The sequence below is a fragment of the Felis catus genome, chromosome E2 (assembly GCF_018350175.1).
Source record: "Felis catus isolate Fca126 chromosome E2, F.catus_Fca126_mat1.0, whole genome shotgun sequence".
NCBI lineage: Eukaryota > Metazoa > Chordata > Mammalia > Carnivora > Felidae > Felis > Felis catus.
Genome location: NC_058382.1, coordinates 33,400,818 through 33,423,147, shown reverse-complemented (window position 1 = coordinate 33,423,147; position 22,330 = coordinate 33,400,818). Strand labels below are relative to the sequence as shown.

Sequence of the window (22,330 nt, the reverse complement as noted above, 5' to 3'; positions counted from 1 at the left end):
CCACAGGGGCGTGGGAGAAACACTAACATTTCTAGTTACAGTAATTTGTAGTTAATTTTCCTATTTGTCCCTATGCATTTTAACATACAGAATATAATTACATATATTAAGGATACAAACCCAAACATGTTTTACTAACGAGGGGCAACATCCAAGATGTCCAGGGAGACCTGCTACCTCCCAGGTGTGCTCGACCTATCCTAGTGCAGCCTGGCTGGGCCCAGACTAGGCCTGGGGGAACTTTGCTCACTGGTGGCACTTGGAATACATGAACCTGTCCAGATGGAGGTAGGCCAGACCCTCTCCCTGGCTCTGGAAAGTGCCACCAGCTCCAGAGCAGTGCTCAGCGTCACCTGGTCAAGCCCACCCCAGGGTGAGACCTTCCTGTCGATCCTGCTATGCCACACATGCGTTAAGCAGGTAGGCAGTGAAGGGGTGGGGTGGGGATGGAGGTGGTGGCCAGAGAACACACACTCATCTATAAAGCAATGCTACTTCTTTCTTTGTTCTCTTTTAAAAAATGCCATAGAAGGCAAAAACCAAAATGAAACAAACAAGAAAAGCTCCCCATCTTCAAAAAAATAAAAATAAAACAAAAAACCCAAAATCCCCATACTCCATTCACATCTGAGGGTGGGGTATGGCCTCTAGGCAACCATCCTGCAATCTCTGGTCTGGAGGCTGTTCCCAAACCTACTCAAGACCCACTTCTAAAATCCTAAGAAATGTATTGTAGAGCCGAAGATGGCATAGTTTCTGGCTACAACACTTAGGTTCTTGAGAGTGACATCAAACCCAACTAAGTTCAAACTCAGCTCTGCCATTTACTGGCTGTCCAACCTTGGCCAGGGTTTTAGCCCCTTTTATCTGCACGTTATTGCTCTGTAAATGGAGAAGAAACCACCAACCGCACTGGTATTGGAAGGATTGACATTTAAATGAGATGAAGTAGGCACACACCCAGAGTTTGTAAAACAGATGTCTAATACGCATCTGAAAGTGAAAATGGCCACAGCAGAGCCATGTTTGCCCCTCACCACCTCAGTGGAGGTCACCACTACCACGGAGCTGCTCAGCCCGAAGCCCTTGGAACACAGTTCTTGCCTCCTGACTGTCCACAGCGGAACCGTAGTGTGCCGGAGTGGGCTCACCCTGGCTCACAAGAGCTGCCTGTACGTCACGCACTGTCAGACTGGTAGCCTGGAAGCAGCCATGGTGGGAATGGGACACCACAGAAATTGGCACGGTACAAACAAGGGCTTCCCTTCCACTCGGGCTCACTTCCCAGCACACCACTGTCCTAATCATACTGCAAATATTGCCCAATTCTGGTGATTTCTCACATCTACGGCCACAACCCGGGTCCCAGTCGCCCCCACCTCTCACTCACCTGGAGGACTTTGAGGCCGTCTCCCTGTCTCCTTGGTCCCCCCCTGCTCCTCCACTGCCTGTCCTCCACATGGCAATCAGAGTGAGTATACATCAGACTATATCTCTAATTCACTCCCTCCAGGGGCTTCTCAACACACTTTCTTCCCGACAGCCCCTAGGCTCCTCCCAGGGCTGCGGCCTCCCTTCCCCCTCCCCCTCCCTCCCTTGGCTTCAGCCACCTCGGTAGCCTTCCCATCATCCGGTCGTGGCTGGATCACCATGTGCTCACCGCTGTCTCTGTCTTTGGTTCTTCCTGTTTAGAAAGTTCTTTCCCAGGTCTTTGCATGACTACCCCTTCTCATCATTGGGGTCTAAGATTTCCTTCCTCAAGGAAGGCTGGCTCCCTGACCCACTTTAGCTAAAGCAGCTCCCCAGCTGCCCTCCATCATGTTTTCCTTTCTAGTTTTCTCCATGCATTAAGTATCTGTCATCTATTATCTGTGTTGTGTGTCTTTCTGGAACTGGAATGGCGGCTCCCTGAGGGCAAGGACTCTGACTCTTGCCCTTACAGTTTTATCACCAGTGTCCAGAACAGCACACACAGCACACACTCGGTAAGTACTTTGTCGTACCGATGAAAGGGGCTGTCATCACAGCACTGTTTTACCCGTTCCCTCTCTGCTAGAACGAACTCCATCCTCCATCAGAAGGTAGGGGAGGTGGCTCTGGCCCCCGCGGACCTGGACAGAATGCGTATACCTACATGCTGACCTGATAGCCAATGAAGCCCAGATCCAACTAGTTAGAGCCCACATAATTCCCGTTAGTACCCTCTGGGTGACCAGGAATATCACCACTTACCAACCTCCATTTCCTCATCTGTAAAACTGGGAAAAATCATACCTGCTTCAAGGGACTGAAGTGAAAGTAGGCAATATGCAAAAGTGCCAAGCCTGGGCTGGCAAATGGCAGGAACACACGTTAGTTCCCCTTTCACAGTACCATACACCACATCCTCCGTTCCTCCAACAAATTACCTGGTACCCCTGACATTGTGACATTTGACATCTCTTGCCTAGAAAGGAACAATTTGGAGTTTATTCAACTCTTCTCACACAATCAGACACAACAGTGAAGCCGTAATTCCCATGAGACAGGGTATATGCCACGTTCCGCTCTACAGAAATATAATGGCTTTCCCTGTGGTGGCCTCGTGTCAGGGGCAGCCTGGCACAGCCTCAGGGGCCACAGACACTGGGCGCTACTCCGTCCCGCCTTAGCTGGCTCTCACGGAGACAGGGAACACTACCAGCTGTCCAGAAAGATCTCATGGGCTGCCAAGCTGTGTTTAGCCTAAGCAGAGCCAGGGAGCCCTCGGGACAACAGTACATCTCTGTCTGAGGCTGATGTGAATGTTCCTGAACCATCCCTCTGAAATGGACCTGAAGTCCAGGATTGTCACTTGGGACCCTGGAGATGTCCAGATGGGTTACAAATGGGGCAACTGAGTCCCAAGGAACCAAATGGCCCATGGTCCCATAAGGCTGTAAGTGAACTGGGTACACTATACCCAAGCACCCTGACTATGCCATGCAGCCTTATGAGTGGGTATCAGGCATCTGGCTGTGTTCTACTGGGGAGCTGCCTCTAGAAATCTATAGAAGCCTGAGCAACAAGCTACAGATAGGCCTTGACGAAGGCTACCTCTAAGAAGAGAGGGTAAGGGGCTCTCTCCTCTATGCTAGTTTCTCTCTCCAAGGCTGTGCCAGGGGCCAGGGTCAGAGTCAACACCACTGTCCCACTGCACTGCCTCTGGCTTGGCCAGGACCGCAGGGTCTAGAAACCCCTACAGAAGTAAATAGAGGCTGGCGCAGAGAAAGACATACTGGCCAGGGAGGCACAGGCTACATTCTGGGGCTCTGCCATTACCGGTCACCTGAGGCAGATTCCCTCTCCACTGAGCTGATTTCCAGCTGTGAAATGAGGGGCTTGGACTGAGGTTCTCTCCATCTCTGACATACTCTGAGTCTAATAGTGCTCATACAGGTCATTTTCTCTTTTTGGCTCTTAGTCATTTATTCCACATACATGTACTCAGCATCTTTTCCAGGTAGGCACTGCGTTAAGGGCTATGGGGGATGAATGAAATGCACTCTTTTCTCTCATGGAGTTTTGAATGTCATTCCTTGGGCAAGTTACATAATGTCTCTTAGTCTCAACCATAGACCAGGTCTGATAGCAAACCCCACAGCTAATACCAAGTAAACATTTACCACTGTGCCAGGACCTCTGCTGATGGCGGTTACATTCAATGCTCATAGTAGCAGTCTAAAGGTGGTGCCCTCATCTTCCTTGCTTAACAAAACCAAGAAGTCAAGTGCTCTTCCCTCTCACTGTGGTAAGAGAATAATGAATGGCCTCCTAAAGACAGCCCCACCCTAATCCCCCCTCCCCCCTGCAACCCGACTTTGCAAATGGGACTTTGCAGATGTCATTAAGGTTATGGACATTGAGATGAGGAGATTATCCTGGATTATCCAGGTAGGCCTGATCTAATCACATGAATCCTTTCCCAATTGGGTCAGAGAGCTACGCAATGACAGCAGGGAGACCAGAGAGATGCAACGGAGAAGATTCCACTTGCCACTGCAGGCTTTGAGGATGCAGGAAAGGGGCTACAAGCCAAGGAAGGTGGCAGCCTCCAGGAATCGGGAACAGCCCTCAGTTTATAACCAGGAAGAAAAGAGGGCCTCCTATAAACCCCAGGAAGTGAATTCTGCCAGCAACCTAAAAAAGCAAGAGATGGATTCTTCCCTAGAGATCCCAGAAAGGAATGAAGCCTGTCAATACCTTGATTTCAGTCTGATGAAACCTGTACCAGACTTTTGACCTATGGAACGCCAAGATAGTAATGTGTGTTGTTTTCAGCCACAAAATGTGTGGTGATATGGAAGAGCAGCAATAGGAAACTAATACATTAAGTTACTGCCCAGGACCCACCCAGAAGGTACCGGAGCTGAGGGCTGGCATTCCAGGGCCCACATTCTCCGCAGGGCCTTCATGTATATAACACGGACACCCAACCATGCTATGATGCTCATCTCACGGAGAATGCGTAAGATATTATCAATTCACCGTGCCCGGCACACAGCAAGCACTCAAAATATGCTAGCTATTATTATCGCCCTCATCAGCAGTTCTCACAAGTCTAGCAGCAAAGCCATGTCACATTGCTGTCCCATGTGTCAAATGAAGGGGTTGGACCGCATGCTCTCCCAGGATCCGTCTCCTGGGTTTATCCTTGGCCCATTCCATTTCTGCACTTCCACCTGATGTGGAAGCTCAGGCTCCCAGGCTCCAGAGTGAACCTCAAGTCTTCGGCCGGGCTGACTGGGACTCCCTGCACCCGGGAGCACATGGGAGGGGATTAAGATCTCACTGAAGCAACATCTTTTATGCTCTTTTTTGGAGGCCACCAATCCAGGGAATTGTAGGGTGCTAGGTTCTGAGGGGTACCTTCTAATCTAGATTGTCACATCACTCTGGATGTAGAGGGGCAGACCCCGAGCCCATGTTTATCTTAAGGATACCTTTAGACGGGCAGCCACTACCTCTTGCTACGACAACCCTAGTGTCCTGGAATTTCTGGGGCGCATGGGGTTCTCTGCCACTCTCGTGGGTCTTTGCAGAAATAATGAAACGGACTGCAAGGCACGTTGCAAACCAAGGAGGCTGCCTCACTTGCCCTCCAGAGCTGTGAACACGTTGCTGCTCCCTTCCTCCCTCCCACTGACATGCTCTGTTCTTAATAAGGCTCCCATACAGATCTCTCCTGTGAGATAATCATAGACTCTCAGGGGCATGCCACTCTTAGCTGTCAGCAGTACTTAGAAAGACCTTATAAAGGCTTTCTAAACCTCCTGTTCATCTCAAAGTTGAGCTCTTAAAAACCCTGTGAAATCCCATTGCAAAAACTTTGGTGCTTAACTCTGGGCTCTTTTCCTAAGTCTCCCCCACATCCCATCTGGCCTCCTGCCATCCCCCACAGAAGTAGAGCACTTGGGTCCCACGTCTCCATTCTCTCTGAGCACCATAGCTGGCTCTGGTGCTGGTCACCCTTCTCTGTGCCTTGGCTTCCTCCCCAACCCTGGGACAACAAATCAGAGACTACGGGACACTGGCACACGTACAACTTTGCCCAAATGATAACGACGATCACAAAGGCACTCGCAGGCTCCCATCCTCTGTTCACTGTGATGAGATGTCTTCAGAGAATTAACAACTCTTCTCAAGGAACAAGGCTATGATATCATTATCTGGCCTAGAGTTTCTTTATCTGCGATCCAGGAGCACCCCAGGCAGGGTGTGGCGGGTCCGGGGCTCCCTTTGGGAGACTATTGACCCTGTATGCAGTGTTTTCTTCAAATTCAAAAATGCAGGGGCATTTTCCTGAGGATACTCTTAATGCCTTCGTCAGTTTCTCAAAGGGGTCTGTGACCCGAAGGACATTAACAACCCCAGTTTTAGGCCCTCGCCTCCTCCAGGAGGCTCTGAACACTTGCAGGAGAAAATTCAAGTACCACTCTGTTCCCAAAGCCTGGAACTTATCACAGAGCCTGGCTGTAGTAGGCTCTTAGTGAATCATTTTGGGGAGCACCCTCCAAGGTGATGTCTTCATGGGAGGAGGGAAGTGCGTACAGAGGAGGTGGGGATGAAGTTCTGCAGGCGGGTGGGAACAGTGGCAGACCCCCAGGCTACCGGGTCGGAGCCCTTGTCCCAGGTCTGCCTCCAGCTTCAGCTTCTTTACCTGCAAAGAGAGGTCCACACAGCTGTCCAAGGAGCTGTGGGAAGGCTTTACAAAAAGAATAGATGTGGAAGAGCTCCGTCAGTGAGCGCCTCCATCTCTTGCCCTTGTCGTGTTTCTGGGGCTCCAACTCCAGTCCCACTGTTTCTCGGCATCAGCCAGATAGACAATCTTCCTCTACTTTGCCGGACTTTTCGACGGACGAGGGTCTTCTGTAGTTCTGGGAATTGAGATTCTCAGACCTTGGAGAGCCGGAGGCACCAGGGCCTTACCCTACTGATGGGAGCTGCGAGACAGGTTTCCCCTCTGCTCTGGGAATTTTAGCACATGCCTCCAGATGCTTCTCTCTCAGGGGCTATTTTGTAGGTTGAGAGTTTCAGGACTCTTCCAGAGAACAGAGGAAGTCATAACAGACCGCAGAAAAAGCAGAACATGGCAATGGACAAAGGCCTGCATCAAGGGTCAAGAGATATGGGTTCAAGTCTTGACTGCTGGTTTGCTGTGTGGCCTAGAAAAAGTTAAATTTCCTCCTTGTGTATTAGTATCTTTATCTGGGGGATGGGACATAGGGTGGGAGAAGGAAAGAGCTCCTATTATTTGCTACCAAAGAGAAGCCTTTCAAGACCTCTGGCTTTCTGGAAGGCAATTACAATCATGATGACCTGAGCAACTAAGGGGATTCCCGGGAAGCCTTCTTTTGTGAGAGGGTATAAGCAAGAGCAAAGATGCTATGGGACACCTTAGCTTTCCAAGCCTGGCTGACTTCTCAACCATGCAGGGACTTCCTCCCTAAACTGGGGCTTGCAAGACAGGGGAGGGTTAATCACAGCAGACCTTAACCCAAAGTGCTAGTTTCAACCCAAGACCCACTGGAATGGAAAAACAATGGTAATCAGGTACCAGTATGCTCCCTGAGTGCATCAACATCTCCACAAGCAACTGAGTCCTTGACCTTAGGACATTTAACATCCTTGACATCTTAAGAGAAAGATGTAACTTGCCTTTGAACCATGGCTGCTATAGGTGGAAGAGTAGGCTGCCTTCTTTAGGCTGAGTCTCCAGGTCTCAGGAGGTCCCCTGTGGGGATGCTGCTATTTCTAAGATGCAAATTGTGCATTTCCTAGATATTCCATCCATGGATTTTGGATAAGGGGTGGTGGGGGGAGCAGGGTGAAACTGCTTATATTATATGATATGGACCAAAATCGTACTTCAAAAACATTTTGATTGTTCCTGAATAAAAACATAACTACATTTCCAAAAAAAAAAAAAATGTGTCCCTTGGGTGCAGGTGCCTCTCTCTGGAATGGGTCAACTCAGAGGTGTAGCTTAGGGGTGGAGGCAAGGAATGGCTCCAACTGAGCACATTCCCTCAAAGTGGTGTCTTTCATATTAAAAAAAAAAAAAGGTGTAGGCGTATACCCATAATGAAAAGATAATAGAAGGAGCAGTGGGTAGATCTGTTCAATGTGCGAGGGAATACCAGTGGCCTATGGGTTCAGAGAAGGCTTCTGTGAAGTCCTATCTGTGCTGATGCCTGGGTGTTGAGTACGATTTGGGCAGGCAGAGTAGGGTAAAAAGGGCTCCAGGAATAGGGCACAATGTGGACAAAGGCCTGGAGATGCATGAGAGACCACACAGAGTCTGTGTCAGAAATTGAAGGAAGATCAGCATACAAGGAGGCAAGGTGGCTGGCAAGGGAAAGAGGCTGGAGAGGCAGGCAGGACCAGAGTGTGCAGAACCTGGAGCCTGTCCTAGGCAATCGGGCAGCAGGGCGTCAGCAAGTCTCAGCTGAGCTCCCATGGGAGCAGAGCAAATGCCACTCTCAAGTGGCCCGTGGAGTCAGTTAGCATGGTGGGCGGTGTGGCTGGGCCCCAAGTTCACCATCAGGTCTCACCATCTCACATTTTACATGAGAATTTTATGCTGGAAATCTTTCTTGCCAAACTTACTGCAGCAGAACATTAATGCTCTCATCTGGTTTTCTCCACTGACACTGGTACCTCCCTACAACTCACACCCCTGCAAGAACCGAAAGGCTGAGTGATGGTCCATCCCTACCTACCAGGAAAGGCATCTGAGGCCCAGATATGAATCACCTCCTGACTCAGGACTGTGTGAACCAGTTGAGCATCCAGCCTGGGGAGGGAACAGCCCTACTTAATGTGATGGAACGTTTTCTATCTCCCGAAAAGGGCAAGGAGGAAAAGAAGAGGGAAGCCACAGTCAGACATTTGAGAGGATGTCCTAACCACTTATGGCTAGTCACAGCTTAATAGCCGTTCTTGACATTTCCTAGAATATCAGAAACATGCATCGGACATTTGGATCACAATGCGAAACACAACAGAACTGACTTCAAATTATGAGCTATTTGGCACCTCCTTGCCTCCATCTGAGTAAGTGCCTCTTCCCTCCTAGGAACATACACAGCACATTCTCTGCCCCTTACCAGACTTTACCCTGTGTTACTGTTTATTTACCTATGTGTTCTCTCTCTCCTACTTGATTTGAAGCTAATCAGAAAAAAGATCCTGGATGTAGCATTCATACATAATGCAATGTGAATGCTAACCCTGGAATAATGCAATACAGGGTCCTAGAAAACTCTTGGGATGATATCCAGGCCACACCCCAGGAGGGTGAACTTGGACAACAGATTTGCTTTAGTTTTTCTCATCTGTAAGAAGAAAGTCATAATAAGTAACTCACGGTATAATGTCTGATGACCAAATAATCTTAATGCATGTAGAACACCTGGAACCTGGCAGACTTTCAACAAATGTAGCCCTCCTACTTCTCTGAGTTCTCTACAGTTTCCAGCCAAGGGCTTCTTCATACAAACTCATTTAAAAAGATGGATGAAGGGGCACCCGGGTGGCTTGGTCCGTTAAGCACTGGGCTTCAGCTCAGGTCATGAACTTGCGGTTTGTGAGTTTGAGCCCCGCACTGGGCTCTGTGCTGACAGCTCAGAGCCTGGAGCCTGCTTCAGATTCTGTGTCTCCCTCTCTCTCTGCCCCTCTGCCACTCACGCTCTCTGTCTCTCAGAAATAAACATTAAAAAATTTAAAAAAAAAACAAAAAGATGGGTAAAGAGTCAACACTCGACTCTAATGATAGGGGTCTCCTGCCCTGCCCCCCCCCCCCAACTCCCCGTAGGCAGCACAGAAGCCACTATGTCAGCGGTATGGGACTTTTTAGAATCCAGGCTCATAACAGAAAGATGTAGAGGCTCAGCCCATATAACCAGCATTCTGAATTGAATATGCACACTACCTTGCTGCAAGCATTTAGCTAAATCTGGTGTCCTGTTAAAAATGACTATGCAGCAATCACCTTGAATTGAGCCAGAAGACCCAGTCTGTCACTTTTTCGCTGAATTGTAAATCAGAGAGCTCACAAGTGATGCTGCAGCAGAACTCTGAAGGCAAGGACATGTCACAGGGGGCCTTTATTTATTAAGCAAACTCAAAAGATTAAAGGTTTCAGGATGGAAAAACTTACCAAATACAGCAAATAATCTATCCCAAGACCCAAGTCATGGAAAATATAGCTAGTGCACAAAGCAGTTATATTCAAACGAGACTTTTTTTTTTCTGCCCCCAGTCTCTGCTCAGTAAAGATGTCCTCTCAAGGCCCAGCAGCCAGCCTTGCTCATGGTAGTATTAGCTACATAATTGAGCCCTGAGCAAAGTTCTTTACCTGGATTAACTCCTCTAATCCTTAGTACGACCCTGTAGGGCAAGTGCTGTCATTATCCCCAGTTTACAACTGAGGAAACTGAGGCACCAGGACAGTAAGCAGGTTATCAAGGTCATACAGCTAGTAAGTGGCAGGGCCAGGGCCAATGAACCCAAGGCAGGCTGCCTCTAGAGCCTGCACACTGAACCACTGGACATTACTGCTCTTCAAAACCTGGGCCCTCAAACACTAGTGGAATTAAGCTGACCTTGGGGGTGTACTTTATTGATGTTTATGTTTTATGGTCCTATGAGACTTTCACATCCATGATGTCATTTGCTACTCCTGTTAAGACTAACACAGGTCTTATCACCAATTTACAGGGGGTAAAAAACCCCACAAGCTCAGAGAGGGTAAGGACTTGCTAATTCCTAGCCCAGCAAATGGCAGAGAAAGGACATGAATTCCTGTGCTTCACAGTGGCAAGCAGGTTTGTGCCAAAGAGAGGGCTGTGACCACGAACTTGGGTGCTTGGCAGTTCGGGGCCTCCAAAGTGGGTGCTGGGGCATCCTTTCCCAGTCCTCCACTTGCAGGTACAAATGTGGGGGATGAAGGAAGTTCACAGAAGGCTGATGCTAGTAGTTGAGTGGGGAAAAACTAGGGTGTGGGCATGTCCTCCTCTTTTGAGTACCCCCACCTGCTCCCCACAGAATCAGACTTTCCCAAGGCTGGTAGATTCAGAAGGGCATTGCGTAATTTCCCAGGCCCTTTGTTTAACAAAAAATACTATCACCGCCTTTTAAAGGCTTGAGAAATGGTACATGGAGTAATATATATAGAACAATACATATAGTAAGACACAAAAAGCTTAGGTGTACAGGTCCTCAGATTTGATTAGATTAAATGTATAGCCTACATAAGCACTGCCTAGATCGAGATATTACTTCTTTTAGGTTTTTGCCCTTAGCAGTAGAAAGGCTTAGCATCGTAGCCCTGCCACAAACTCCTCTACTGCTTAAATCTGGCCCTAACGCCTGCTGGAATGAGTTGCAAGGTGAAGGTGTGTAGGGCAAGGGGGCAGAGGCACAGGCCTAGGCTGTGGGGAAGGGAGACAGGAAGGGAATGTAGTCAGAGATGGAAGTTGCCTCCACAGCTGGACGGGCAGCAGAGCCCTTTCCTCTTCCTGCGTATAGTAAGTGCCCAGTAAGGAGCACTTACTATAGTTTTTCTATCCAGCCTGTGATGTGGTAGGCTCAGCAATTCTTTTTTTTTAGCTTTTCAAGTTTACTTATTTATTTTGAGAGAGTGAGAGTGTGTGCGAGCAGGGGATGGGCAGAGAGAGGGAGAGAGAATCCTGAGCAGGCTCCACGCTGTCAGCACAGAGTCAGATGCAGTGCTTGATTTCACAAACCAGGAGACCATGACCTGAGCTGAAATCAAGAGTCAGATGCTTAACCGATCAAGCCACACAGGTGCCCCAGGCTCAGCAGTTCTTAATCCACTGGGGACCCAAATATACAGGTAATACATACCACGTATGCATACTGAAGTTTCACATAAGCATTGCAAAAACTTCTATGTGCAACAGTTTACAAGAAAACTCAGAGCAGTGTAAATGGGCTGCCTGACTTAGTATGTAAATTTACCCTGAATATTCCTTTATGCACCTCAGACCTATCTGGCTTATGGGGTAGAAATGATTATGAATTGGGATTCCTTCCACAGGAGGTTTAGAGCCCAGACGAAGAAGCAAGTCTTACACATACCAAGTGTATGTGTATTTGGTGTTTAGTACGGAGTTAAATTCTTTCTACTCTGTTTCACATCATCCTCAAACCTACTTGCCCAGGGTCACAAAGTTAACAGGTGGCACGGCGAGGATTCAGACCAGGCAGAGCTAGCACAAGAGCGGGAACACTTCCCCACTATGCTCAAACTGCTTCTCTCCAAACGGCTCACGGGCAGAGCTCTCTGCCAGGCCCGCGGTGAGCAAGTCTGTTCTGGTACCTGTGCAAGTGTGTGCGCTCGTGTGTCTGTGACCAGATAAACAGAAAGGCAATCTGTTAGGGACCATGACAGCATGTTTAAAAACTCTAATGCTGTGGTGCAGGCACCACATACAAAGTGATTTAGAGAGTGGAGGGCCCAACCCCCCTCGGCCCCCCCAGCGCGGACGAGAACTGAGCCGGCCCTCAGAGGCCAGGCCTGCACACGAAGAGGACAGGAAGCCTGCCTCGGCATCCAGCACAGAGGCAATATGGAGGCATGGGCATGGGTGGATCCCAGACAAGCATTCTATACAGAATGAGAGACAGCTCAGGATCAGTGTGGGAAGCTGGACTGGGGTAAGTTCTCAAAGCTAAGGACAGTTGTAGATCCTATGCAGAGGGTGAGAGGAAACCATGAAGTGGTTGAGCAGGATGGTGAAGGACAAAACCAGAATTTCTGGAAGACACACAAGGAGATGCTATGCGCAACACCCAGAGAAAGGCTCAGCGAGAGATGGTAGTGAGGGGCCCCAGGCCAGGCCCAGACATGCCTGCCGGGCAAGTGGGGGGAAGAAGATGACTGAGTGGGGCAGCTCATGGGCCTGGGGCTGGGAAAGAGATACTGCTACCACCTACCCAAGATGACAGAGGCGGAGCCTTCCCAAGGCACTCTTTTGCCCCTTGGAGGGCAAGGCCTGCTCAGAATCAGCACTCCCATACTGTCAGAAGGTCTGAGGATAGCACTACCCAAACATTTTTTTGGCCACCTTCATGGCTTTTATGCCTTTGAAAAAAAATGTCCTGCTACTTTAACTGCATCCTAAACCACAATTATTTATAACACCACGGTATTGATGTGTTAGGGACCTTTCGTCCTAAAACACGTTAAAATAAATAGGATAACACACGTGTTCACTTGTATACCACTAAACTTTCTGGCTGTACGTGAGGAGACCTGCCCCCTGGTTCTGGTTCCCGGGGAATCTGTACCTCAACACCATGTTTGCTTGCCTGGTGTGTTTAAGGCCGAGGCCACACCTGGGTCAGCAGCCCTGAATGAGGTCGACTGTAGGACAGCCTCCTGTCCTTGTTCAAGCCTCAGGGCTCATGGTCTGGGAACTGTGCTGTGGCAGAGCAGGCGGCAGAGCCAGGGCCAGTGATGACGTCCTCTGCTAGGAGACCGGCAGGAAGGAGCGGCCCACCCTCTCCCTCAGTGCTGGTCTCCTGAAAGTAGCGACTGGGTCTGGCCTGGATTTGCCAAGTGACCTTAAGTTCTCATGCAGGTGAGCGGATGTCCGTGATGCCCACCACTGCGGAGGGTTCCCAGGGATGGCCCTGTCGATCACACAGCTGACCCCTGTGGCACCCATGTGTGCCTGCGTCATTTTACAGAAAGGGCCCAGCAGAACCCTTTCACCACAGAGGTTCTTCATACCAGCCTCCTGGCTGCTAAGGCCAGCCCAACATCTTTTGTAGCAAATGACAGTGCATCACTCTTATCTGGAAGCTACTTGTCCAACAATTTCTGTGAATCAGAACCCTGCCAGGAATCATGAAGGACAATGAAGAACTCTGAGCACCCGACTGCACAACAACAGCAACCCTTTCACCATCATGTACGTTTGTAGAGCATTTCATGGTTGCCAACTCAGTTTTACATACTTAATGCCATGCCGTTAAGAGGCAGGAGTGCAGAGAGGTCTGGGCACTAAAGCACAAGTACTCTACTTGTAGAAGGGGTCCTCACTTATACCTTATTTATTCTTGCCCTACACACTCTTGTGACAGACCCAGTCACGTAGTTTTCCAGGCCATTACAGATTCAGAGTAGAACAAGAGAAGGGAAATAAGGCTTGAGGTAGGAACACAGAAAGCATCAAGGCATGACAGATGACAGCAAGTGAAGAGACAGGAAAATTATATAAAGCATATCAAAGTGGAGTTAATTGCATTCTAAGACCATGGGGGCAGGGCAGGGGGGCCAGGGGGTGGGAAATGGTCTGTACATCAATTGCCCTGAGGGGCACTGCTGACTTTTAGCACAAAGCAGTAAGGAAAAAATGATGATTTGGGGCCATGAGGACAAAGGTTAAATACTGTGTACAGCATTCAATTACTTTGGGTAACAACATATGACTACTTTCTTTTGTAAATGTCTCTCCTAGTTTCTAAAACGCTCCCTGAATTGATAAACAGAGTTTGAAAAGAACATTTACATTTTTAAAAAAGTAAAACCCACTCTCACAAGTAGCACTGTGACAGGACTTCCTGGCTTTTCTCAATTGCTAAAGACCTTCCTCCCATGGATCGCCAAGTAGCCTAAGCTTGCACTCCACCACTGCAGATCCAGGCTGAAATCCAGTCTGTCCCTTCCTTTTCCCCATTAGTCCTCATTGTTTAGCTCCGGAGTTGCATAATTTACAGTCACCCTGTGAAGGGCTGTGTGTTCCCAAGTAGGAAGCTGTCACACTGAATAGAGCACTGCTGGGCTGTGTTCACAAACAGCATTTCACAATTCCTTTGCACAGCCAGTAACAGCAAACCTCCTCTTTGCGTGCAGGCAGCTCCCACCAATCAGTCAGACTGGGGGAAGGGGTGCCAGGAAGGACTGCAACCATAAATTCTCTCTAGTCCACTGTATAACAAAGCAGAGTCATAAAACCGCAACCATATTTTCAAGTCAGGACCGAAACAAGATGCCCAGGCCAACTCCTAATTTGGTTCCTAGAACCCAACAACTTGTGAACTAATTTTCTCAGTTGGGAGGGAACCATGTGGGGGGGTTCGAGAGGGCAGGATGAAAGTGATCTCAGGACTTTGGGTAGGAACTCAACCTAGGAGCTGACAATAAGCAGGCCTGTGTGAGTCTGAAGACGATAGCACAGCTTTATTAGAGGCAGATCTGCACAGGGCGGAGGCCCGGGAGACAGCCTGGTTGAGGGGAGGAGGCCCAAAGACTTCTGTGGGTATCTAAAATCGTATACAGAAGGTGTGCAAACTGGAACATGCATGAAAGAGAAACCTCCAACTTTGGAATGTCCTCTCAGTGATAAACCAAGGTGTGACCCTGAACAAATATTTCGAATAGCCTCTCTGCATCTCACTTCCTTCATCTATAAAATGGGGATAACCAAAAATCAGCCTCCAGTAAGTTAAGCTCACATATGTAGTAAGCACTGTAAATAACAGGTGTTTGGTAAATGTGGTTTCCTTCTCCCCAGCTGTGTCCTTCTACCCCAACCCTTCCTGAACAGTCACTGGGAAGCAGAAATGGGAAAAATGGGACCACACTCATTCTTGCTCTGTTACTAGCAAGGCCATGGGAACCTAGACAGGTTACTCCCTTCTCTGGGCCTCATGATCTACAGATTAACCATTAGAATTTATATAAAAATTAAGTAAGGTTGATGAACACAAAATCAATATGCAATCTGTTGTATTTCTCTAGACCAGCAACAAATACAAACTGCAATTCAAAAAAGGCAGTTATAAGACCACTGTAAATATCAAGTATCTAGCTATAAATCTAACAAAAAGTATATGAGATCTCTATGGGCAATGTAAGTATTTCTGAGAGAAATTATGACAACCTAAATAAATGGTGAAATATAACATGCTCATGGATCAGCAAAACTTAAGATTTAAAGATGTCAAATCTAAAGATGTCAATTCTACCCAAACAGATTAGTATCATAAACCGAGTCTAATATTTACATGCAAACACACAGGGCTGAGAACAGCCAAACACTGATGAAGATGACCATGAGAAGAGACGGGATTTGCTAAACATCAAGACATGTTACAAAGTTGTAGTAATCAAGACAGCATGGCACTGACATAGGAATAGAGTCCAGTGGAATGGTCTAAAGAGACAAGAAACAGGTCTCTGCATATATAAACACACGACTTAAAATAGAGGTGGTTCTACAGAACAGTGCCTGAAAAAATGGCCTTTTGGATAAGCAATGCTGGCACAAACAGGTGTCTATTAGGGAAAAAAATAAAACAAGACCTCTATCTTATACCACATACAAGAATTACAGGTGAATTAAAAACCTAAATATGGAAGAAAAAAGCTTCAAAGCTTTTTGAACAGGAGGATAAAAGAGGGTAGCTTTTATCACTTAGAGATAAAGAAAGAAAGATGTCTCAAATAGGACACAAAAAACAATAATCAAAAAGGGGAATACCGAAAACTCTGACTACATTAAAAATAAGAACATCTTTTTATCACAGTTCACCATTAACAAAGCGAAAAACCAAGCCAGAGAATGGGAGGTAATATCTGTAATGAATACCACTGGAAAAGGACTAGTATCCAGAACATATAAAGAATGCCTAAAAATTACTAATAAAATTACAACCTAATTTAAAAAGTAATAAAAGCACAGGTGTTTCTCAAAAGAGGAAATCAAATGTCCAAAAAATATGTGAAAAAAGCTGCTAGAATATGTAAAGTAAAAGCACAATGAAATACTACTGCTTACCAATACAGTTGGCAAAAATTTTAAAGTTTGACCATACCAAATATTGGCAAGAATTTAGAACAACAGGAATTCTGTCTGCTAGTGCAAGTATAAAATGGAATAGCCACTTTGGAAAATAATGTGGCATTATCTAATAATGGTGAAGATTCCCAGTAATTCCACTTCAAAGAACACTTCACATCCTAATGCACGTGCCTTAGGATATATATCCGCATAGGTGTTCATAGCACTATCCTTCACAATTGCCCAAAACTCAAAATAACCCAAAGGTACATCAACAGTAGAATGGATAAATAAATTACAGTATTGTCATAGCCAGCAAATAACAATGTATATTATATAGTAGTGAAGTCAATAATATATAGCATATTCATCAATACACACAAATATTTGTGAACGCTACACAGAAAAATTATAAATATTCAGAAGAGAATGCTATAGCATATTATATAGCAATGAAAATAAATGGACTACAGTTATGCACAACATGGATGAATAATACAAATGCAATATCGAAGAAAAGATATAAGACTTAATAATATATAACAGTATGATTCTAATTACATCCAGACCAGGAAAAACTGAACTCTATGATTACAGGATACATACATAGGTGGTAAACTCTACAAGAAGGCAAAGAAACACCATGAAAATCAAGGTAGCAGGGATCAAGAAGGGGTATTTAGGGAACTTTCCTGGCTATTAGGAACATCCTAGTTTTTTTACCTAGTGAAGCTTACATGAACGTTTGCCTTTTAAAACAAATGGACACTTTGCATGTATATTTATGTCACAATAAAAAAGACTTTTTCGTTGTTAAAAAAAAAGACATTCTCTATGTACCTCCTCCAGGAAGTCTTCCCACACCCCAAACTGATGAAGGAATGCCCTCAGCATCCTGGCTATGGTGCTTATTAATTGTAAGGGCATCTCTGTTCTCAAGGCAGAGAACCAGCCTGTCTTGGCTCACCATCACATCGTATGCAGTGTTGAGCACATGGTGGGGGCTCAATAAGTATTTGTTGAATTAATCAATGACTGCATTGAAAGATCTAACTTGGTAAAGAGTAATTAATTAGCCCAGGATAGGGGTGCCTGGGTGGCTCAGTCAGTTGAGTGTTCGACTTCGGCTCAAGTCATGATCTCACAGTCTGTGAGTTCGAGCCCCGTGTCGGACTCTGTGCTGACAGCTCAGAGCCTGGAGCCTGCTTTGGACTCTGTGTCTCCCTCTCTCTCTGCCCCTCCCCTGCTCATGCTCTGTCTCTCTCTGTCTCAAAAATAAATAAAAACATTTTAAAAAATTAAAAAAAAATTAATTAGCCCAGGACCAATCAATTGCCAACCAGTAAGAATGCACTGAGTGATGTGGCGGAAGGAGACACACACCTGAATCAGAAGAACTGGGCTTGAGTTCCATCATGTACTGACCACACCGTCTTGAATAAATCTGTCTTCTCTGATAGTAAAAATGATATAAATAGCTCACACTGAGTTAATTTCAACTATGTGCTCAGTGCTTTCAGCTCTGTTACCTCATTCAATCCTCACAGCATAGCTGCAGTGTGTTTCCTCTTTATCTCTTTTTAATAATTAAGAAACCGGGGTTCAGGGAGACTAAATAATTTTCCCCAAATCACACTGGTAGTCAACACACGGCAAAGCTAAGATCGCCAAATTTCACACTTCTCTGATACTGCTACACTGACTTCTTTTCATCTCAGTTTCTGTAAGATGGGGATCCAGGGGTGTCTATGCAGCCTGACAGGACTGTTGTAAGGCCCAAAGGTGATAATGAATGTGGAAGCAGCTTGTAAACTCTCGAGTGCCATTCAAATGTAAGGAAAATAATATGTAACAGTATCTACCATGGGCCCACACAAAAGAAGCAGATGGTTTCTACCCACATTGAGTTCTCAAGCCAATTATAAAGGAAAGCTAAGTAAAACAGGAAAACTGGGAACACACATCAATAAACTGATGAGAAAGCCACCAGGTACGGCACATAATATAGGCTCAATCGTGGGACCAGCAGTGGGGGTACTGCTTAGACTGTGCAAGGCCTGTGTGCTCCATCTTCTACAAAGCAGCCAAAGGGATTTTGTTAAGGCTCACTAAAATTTTTTAAACTAAATAATGTACACTTGACAAGTCAGGATTATTGAATTATAATTTAATTAAAGTAAATTCACCCTTTTTAGGTATGCAGTTTGACAAGTTTTGATAAACATAGATGGTTGTGCAACCACCGTATGATTAAGAGACAGATATTTCTATCGCCTCTGAAAGTTCCCTTGTGCCCCTTTGTAGTCCTCTTTCCTGCCATCCCCCCAAAACAGTGATATGATTTCTGTCCCTATGGTTTTGCTTTTTCCAGAATGCAGAGGGATCTTTTAATACATAAGTCAGGTCAAGTTGTCCCCTATTTCAACTGCCCATGGCATTCAGCATGAAATCTAAATGCTTCTCTTGGCATGGCCACCAGGCCTTGAACAATGGCACCCCACCCCGCCAGCTTCTTTTTAAATGTTTTTTTTTTAATGTTTATTTTAAGAGAGAGAGAGAGAGAGAGAGAGAGAGTGAGAGAGAGAGAGAGAGAGAGAGACTGTGAGCGGGGGGGGGGGGGGGGGGGGGGGGGGGGGGAGAAAGAGAGGGAGTCACAGAATCCGAAGCAGGCTCCAGGCTCTGAGCTGTCAGCACAGAGCCCGATGTGGGGCTCGAACTCATGGATCATGACCTGAGCCGAAGTAGGACGCTCAACTGACTGAGCCACCCAGGTGCCCCCCACCAGCTTCTTTAATCCCATTTTGTGTCACTTTTCCTTTCCTAAGGTCCAGCCTCTCTAGCCTTCTTTCTGCTCATTTCTGCCTCTGGGCTTCTGCTTCTATTCCCTGTTCCTCAGATCTTGTTTGACCTGCTTCCCTATCCTTCATTTCTGCCGACCACTCTCTTGTTTTTAAGCCTTATTTCCTCCTTTAGAACATATCACTGTCTGAAATGACCTTGCTCATTCATGTACCTGTTTACTATCTCCCTTCTCCAAAACTGTAAGGTCCTTGAGGGCAGGCAGCTTGTCAGTCTTCCTAAGAGCTCTGTTTCTGGAAACTCAGCGCCAACACACGATTGGTCTAACACCAGTACTCACAGAATGAACGGACATGTGCCAAAGAAGTTAGGGAATAGTGAGGTCCACATAGTTGATACTTCTAGGAAAGGGTTCAAAAAAGACAGGCCTTTTTGTACACCAGGGAAAAAAGGTAGAAGACCAGGAATGACTCAGAACCAGATGCCTTTCTACCATCTACCCAGAGCCCCCCGACTGACAGGGCCACAGGGTGCCTGAGAGATAGAGCCAGCACCTCCCTTACGCTTGCCCTCAGGCTTGTTTCTCTCCTGAGGCATGGGTCCCTCCAGCTCTTCTTTGCCTACCCTGGCTGGAGCTCCCCCACACAGCCAGCTCAGGCTACAAGCCTTCTTTCTCCTAGCCATGTGAGCTCACAAAGAGGGGACCCCCAAGGTTGTTTTGTCTTTGCATTCCAGGAACATCTTCAGCACTCCTCCCCAGGGAAGAGCAACATAGGACTCTGGTCTCATAAACCCTGATACCATTCGGAGTCATATTCCTCCCGCACAGGGCTCCACACTCTCAATGGAGAGTACACGCGGACGCACATGCACTGGTGTCCACAATTCCCTGAGCTGATGTCCCAGTTTTCTTTCCCAATTAGCACTAGACTTCTAAAAGCTTAATTTTGTTATAATTTATTATCTCAGTTGGGGGTGGCCAAGGGAGAAGGCAGGGAATTCCTCTGCCACGAGAACATCTGTTTTGTTGGACAGCAAAATTTAAATTATGACCTCAAGATTTGAGCAAGAGCTTATAGAATATCCGGTCTAGTTTTCTAACGTTATATGTGAAGATACTAAGGCCTAGGGAAGCTCCGGAACTTGCCTGGGGCCACCAAGCTAAATAGGGACTGAGTTGGGGTAGCACTCAGGTTTCTTTACTCCTAGGCCAGACTTATCCACCCTAAAATGTTCTTGAGTTTGGCTTCTCTCCCTTTCCCTCCACTGAAACTGCTCTTTTGAAAGCCTCCATCACCAAACACGATAGCTCCTTCTCAGTCCTTATCTAGCTTGGCAATGCCAGGGAACAGAACCACCATAGAACAGATCCGTGCTGCCACACAGAACTAACCAAGGCACAGTCCCTGCCTGCAGAGCGCCCAGCAGGGTTCTCCTCCGCTCCTCTGACTCCCAGCCCCTTTTCCCAGTTGGAGCTTCTTAGGAGTCTAGAGCTTACCAAAGGCAGGTTTCCCAGCTCACCTCCACAACTGGGGGCGGGGGAAGGGGACCCTTCTCTTCTCCATGTGCATACCACCCCAGGGAAACTGCATCTGCTCTCATGGCCTTACTGTGCATGGCAGCTGAGCCCAGTCCTTCTTCCAGCCCTGACCTCCCTTCCAAATGCTAGAATGACTTCCTAAGAAGACTACTGAACACTGGGAGCGGAACATAAAAGTTATCCTTCAAGGAGCCAAAATTCGTGCTTGTGGTCTGACTTGCCCTCTTCCTTCTACTATTACCCCTCTCCTTGTTCTTATGCCTCTTAACTTGATGTCATCACTAAACTCCAACACCAGATTCAAAACGTGGAGGACTCCTCTCTGATCTACTCTTTCCCCATACTCAAGCAGACAGCAGGTCTCACCTACTCCGCCTCCAAAATCTCTTCCCCACCCCGTTCCTCGTGGCCCTTCCTTCCAATTTCCTAGTTCAGACTACAAAAATCTCTCTGCTTTTAAGCCTCTTGTCTACTCTTCCTCTTCAAGCTCTGCCGACTTGGCACCCTGCTACCCTACCACAGAGGGAAAGGCACCCTAATCTGTATTCAAAGTATATACACCTTGGCAAGGCGGTCTGGGAACCCTCACAATGTAGCTCCACTCTTCTTTTCTAACCACTTCTCCTTATAGTCCCACAAAACCCCAATGCTTCGGTCATGTAAGACTGCTCACTGCTCCCTGATGGTGCCCTGCACAGCGGAGTACTGCTTCTGTGCTTTAGCTCACACTGTTTCTTCTTCCTGCGTGAAGAGGAGAGAATTCCAGCTCACATTAGTTTATGTAAAAGAAAGGATTTATTAGTTCACATAACTTTCAGGTCCATAGAGGCAGCTTCAGAGATTATAATAATTATCATCGGATGTCTTTCTGGCTTCCTCTGTCTCTTTCTGTCTTCTCCTCATTCCCTCCCTCACGCCCCAGTCTCTTAAAACCTCAGTCTTTCCCATGAGAAGCGAACTTCCTCCTTGCAGTGTAATGGAGACGTGGAAATGTGGCCACAGGCAGCTCTAGGCTTTCATCACTCCAACCCAGTGAAGACCTTTGATGAAGAGCTTGTTTCCCCTACTGACTATAAAATTCCAAAGAAGGACTCTGTCTGGCTTGGATTGAGTCGTAGCCCATCCTCCAATCACTGTGGCCAGGAGAATGGGATTTTGTGAATGGCAAGGCCTGAGTCACACACTCACTTCTTATCTTCAAGTGGCAGGGGGCAGTGATGGGCAGCCTCACCGGAGCAGCCTGGGAAGAGTAAAACAATGGGTGCCCACTGAACTCTCATTTCTCCACCTCGCTGTCTTGAGGCATGTGTAATTCTAAGCCCTTGTCCAAATTAAACTCTGCCATTGTCTCTTCTGTGCTTTCACCGCACCAGTTTGTCTCCTTCAACTGACTCAACACTCTAACGGCAGGAATTGGATCCCTTGGTGATCAGCAAAAGGTCTTAACCAAAGGTGTGGCTCCAGAAAACCTTTCAGTCTGCAATTACAGTGCCTGAATATTTGTTTATGAAGTTATTTCCTGAGTCCCCTGGGACTTGACTGGCTTACCACTGAATCTCCAAGCTCCTAGAACAGTGCCTAACACATACCAGGTGCTAGATCAATACTGGGTAAATGAATAAATGAATGGTTTGAATGGAAGAAAGGTTACCAGCCT

General features: G+C 46.9%; 1 protein-coding gene and 1 long non-coding RNA gene across 6 annotated transcripts in view; one reads left to right on the top strand and one right to left on the bottom strand.

Annotated features, from left to right (window-relative positions):
* Window positions 1–22,330, bottom strand: part of GNAO1 (G protein subunit alpha o1) — a 170,599-nt gene that overhangs the window by 135,950 nt on the left and 12,319 nt on the right. The window lies entirely within an intron of this gene.
* Window positions 1–22,330, top strand: part of LOC111558065 — a 32,425-nt gene that overhangs the window by 4,587 nt on the left and 5,508 nt on the right. Inside the window, exon 3 of one of the 3 annotated variants that reach the window (XR_002738573.2) lies at window positions 13,128–13,459. The exons of the other annotated variants lie outside the window; for them this stretch is intronic. This is a non-coding gene — a long non-coding RNA (uncharacterized LOC111558065). Of the gene's footprint in view, window positions 1–13,127; window positions 13,460–22,330 lie in introns of those variants that run through there. 3 annotated transcript variants of the gene reach the window in all.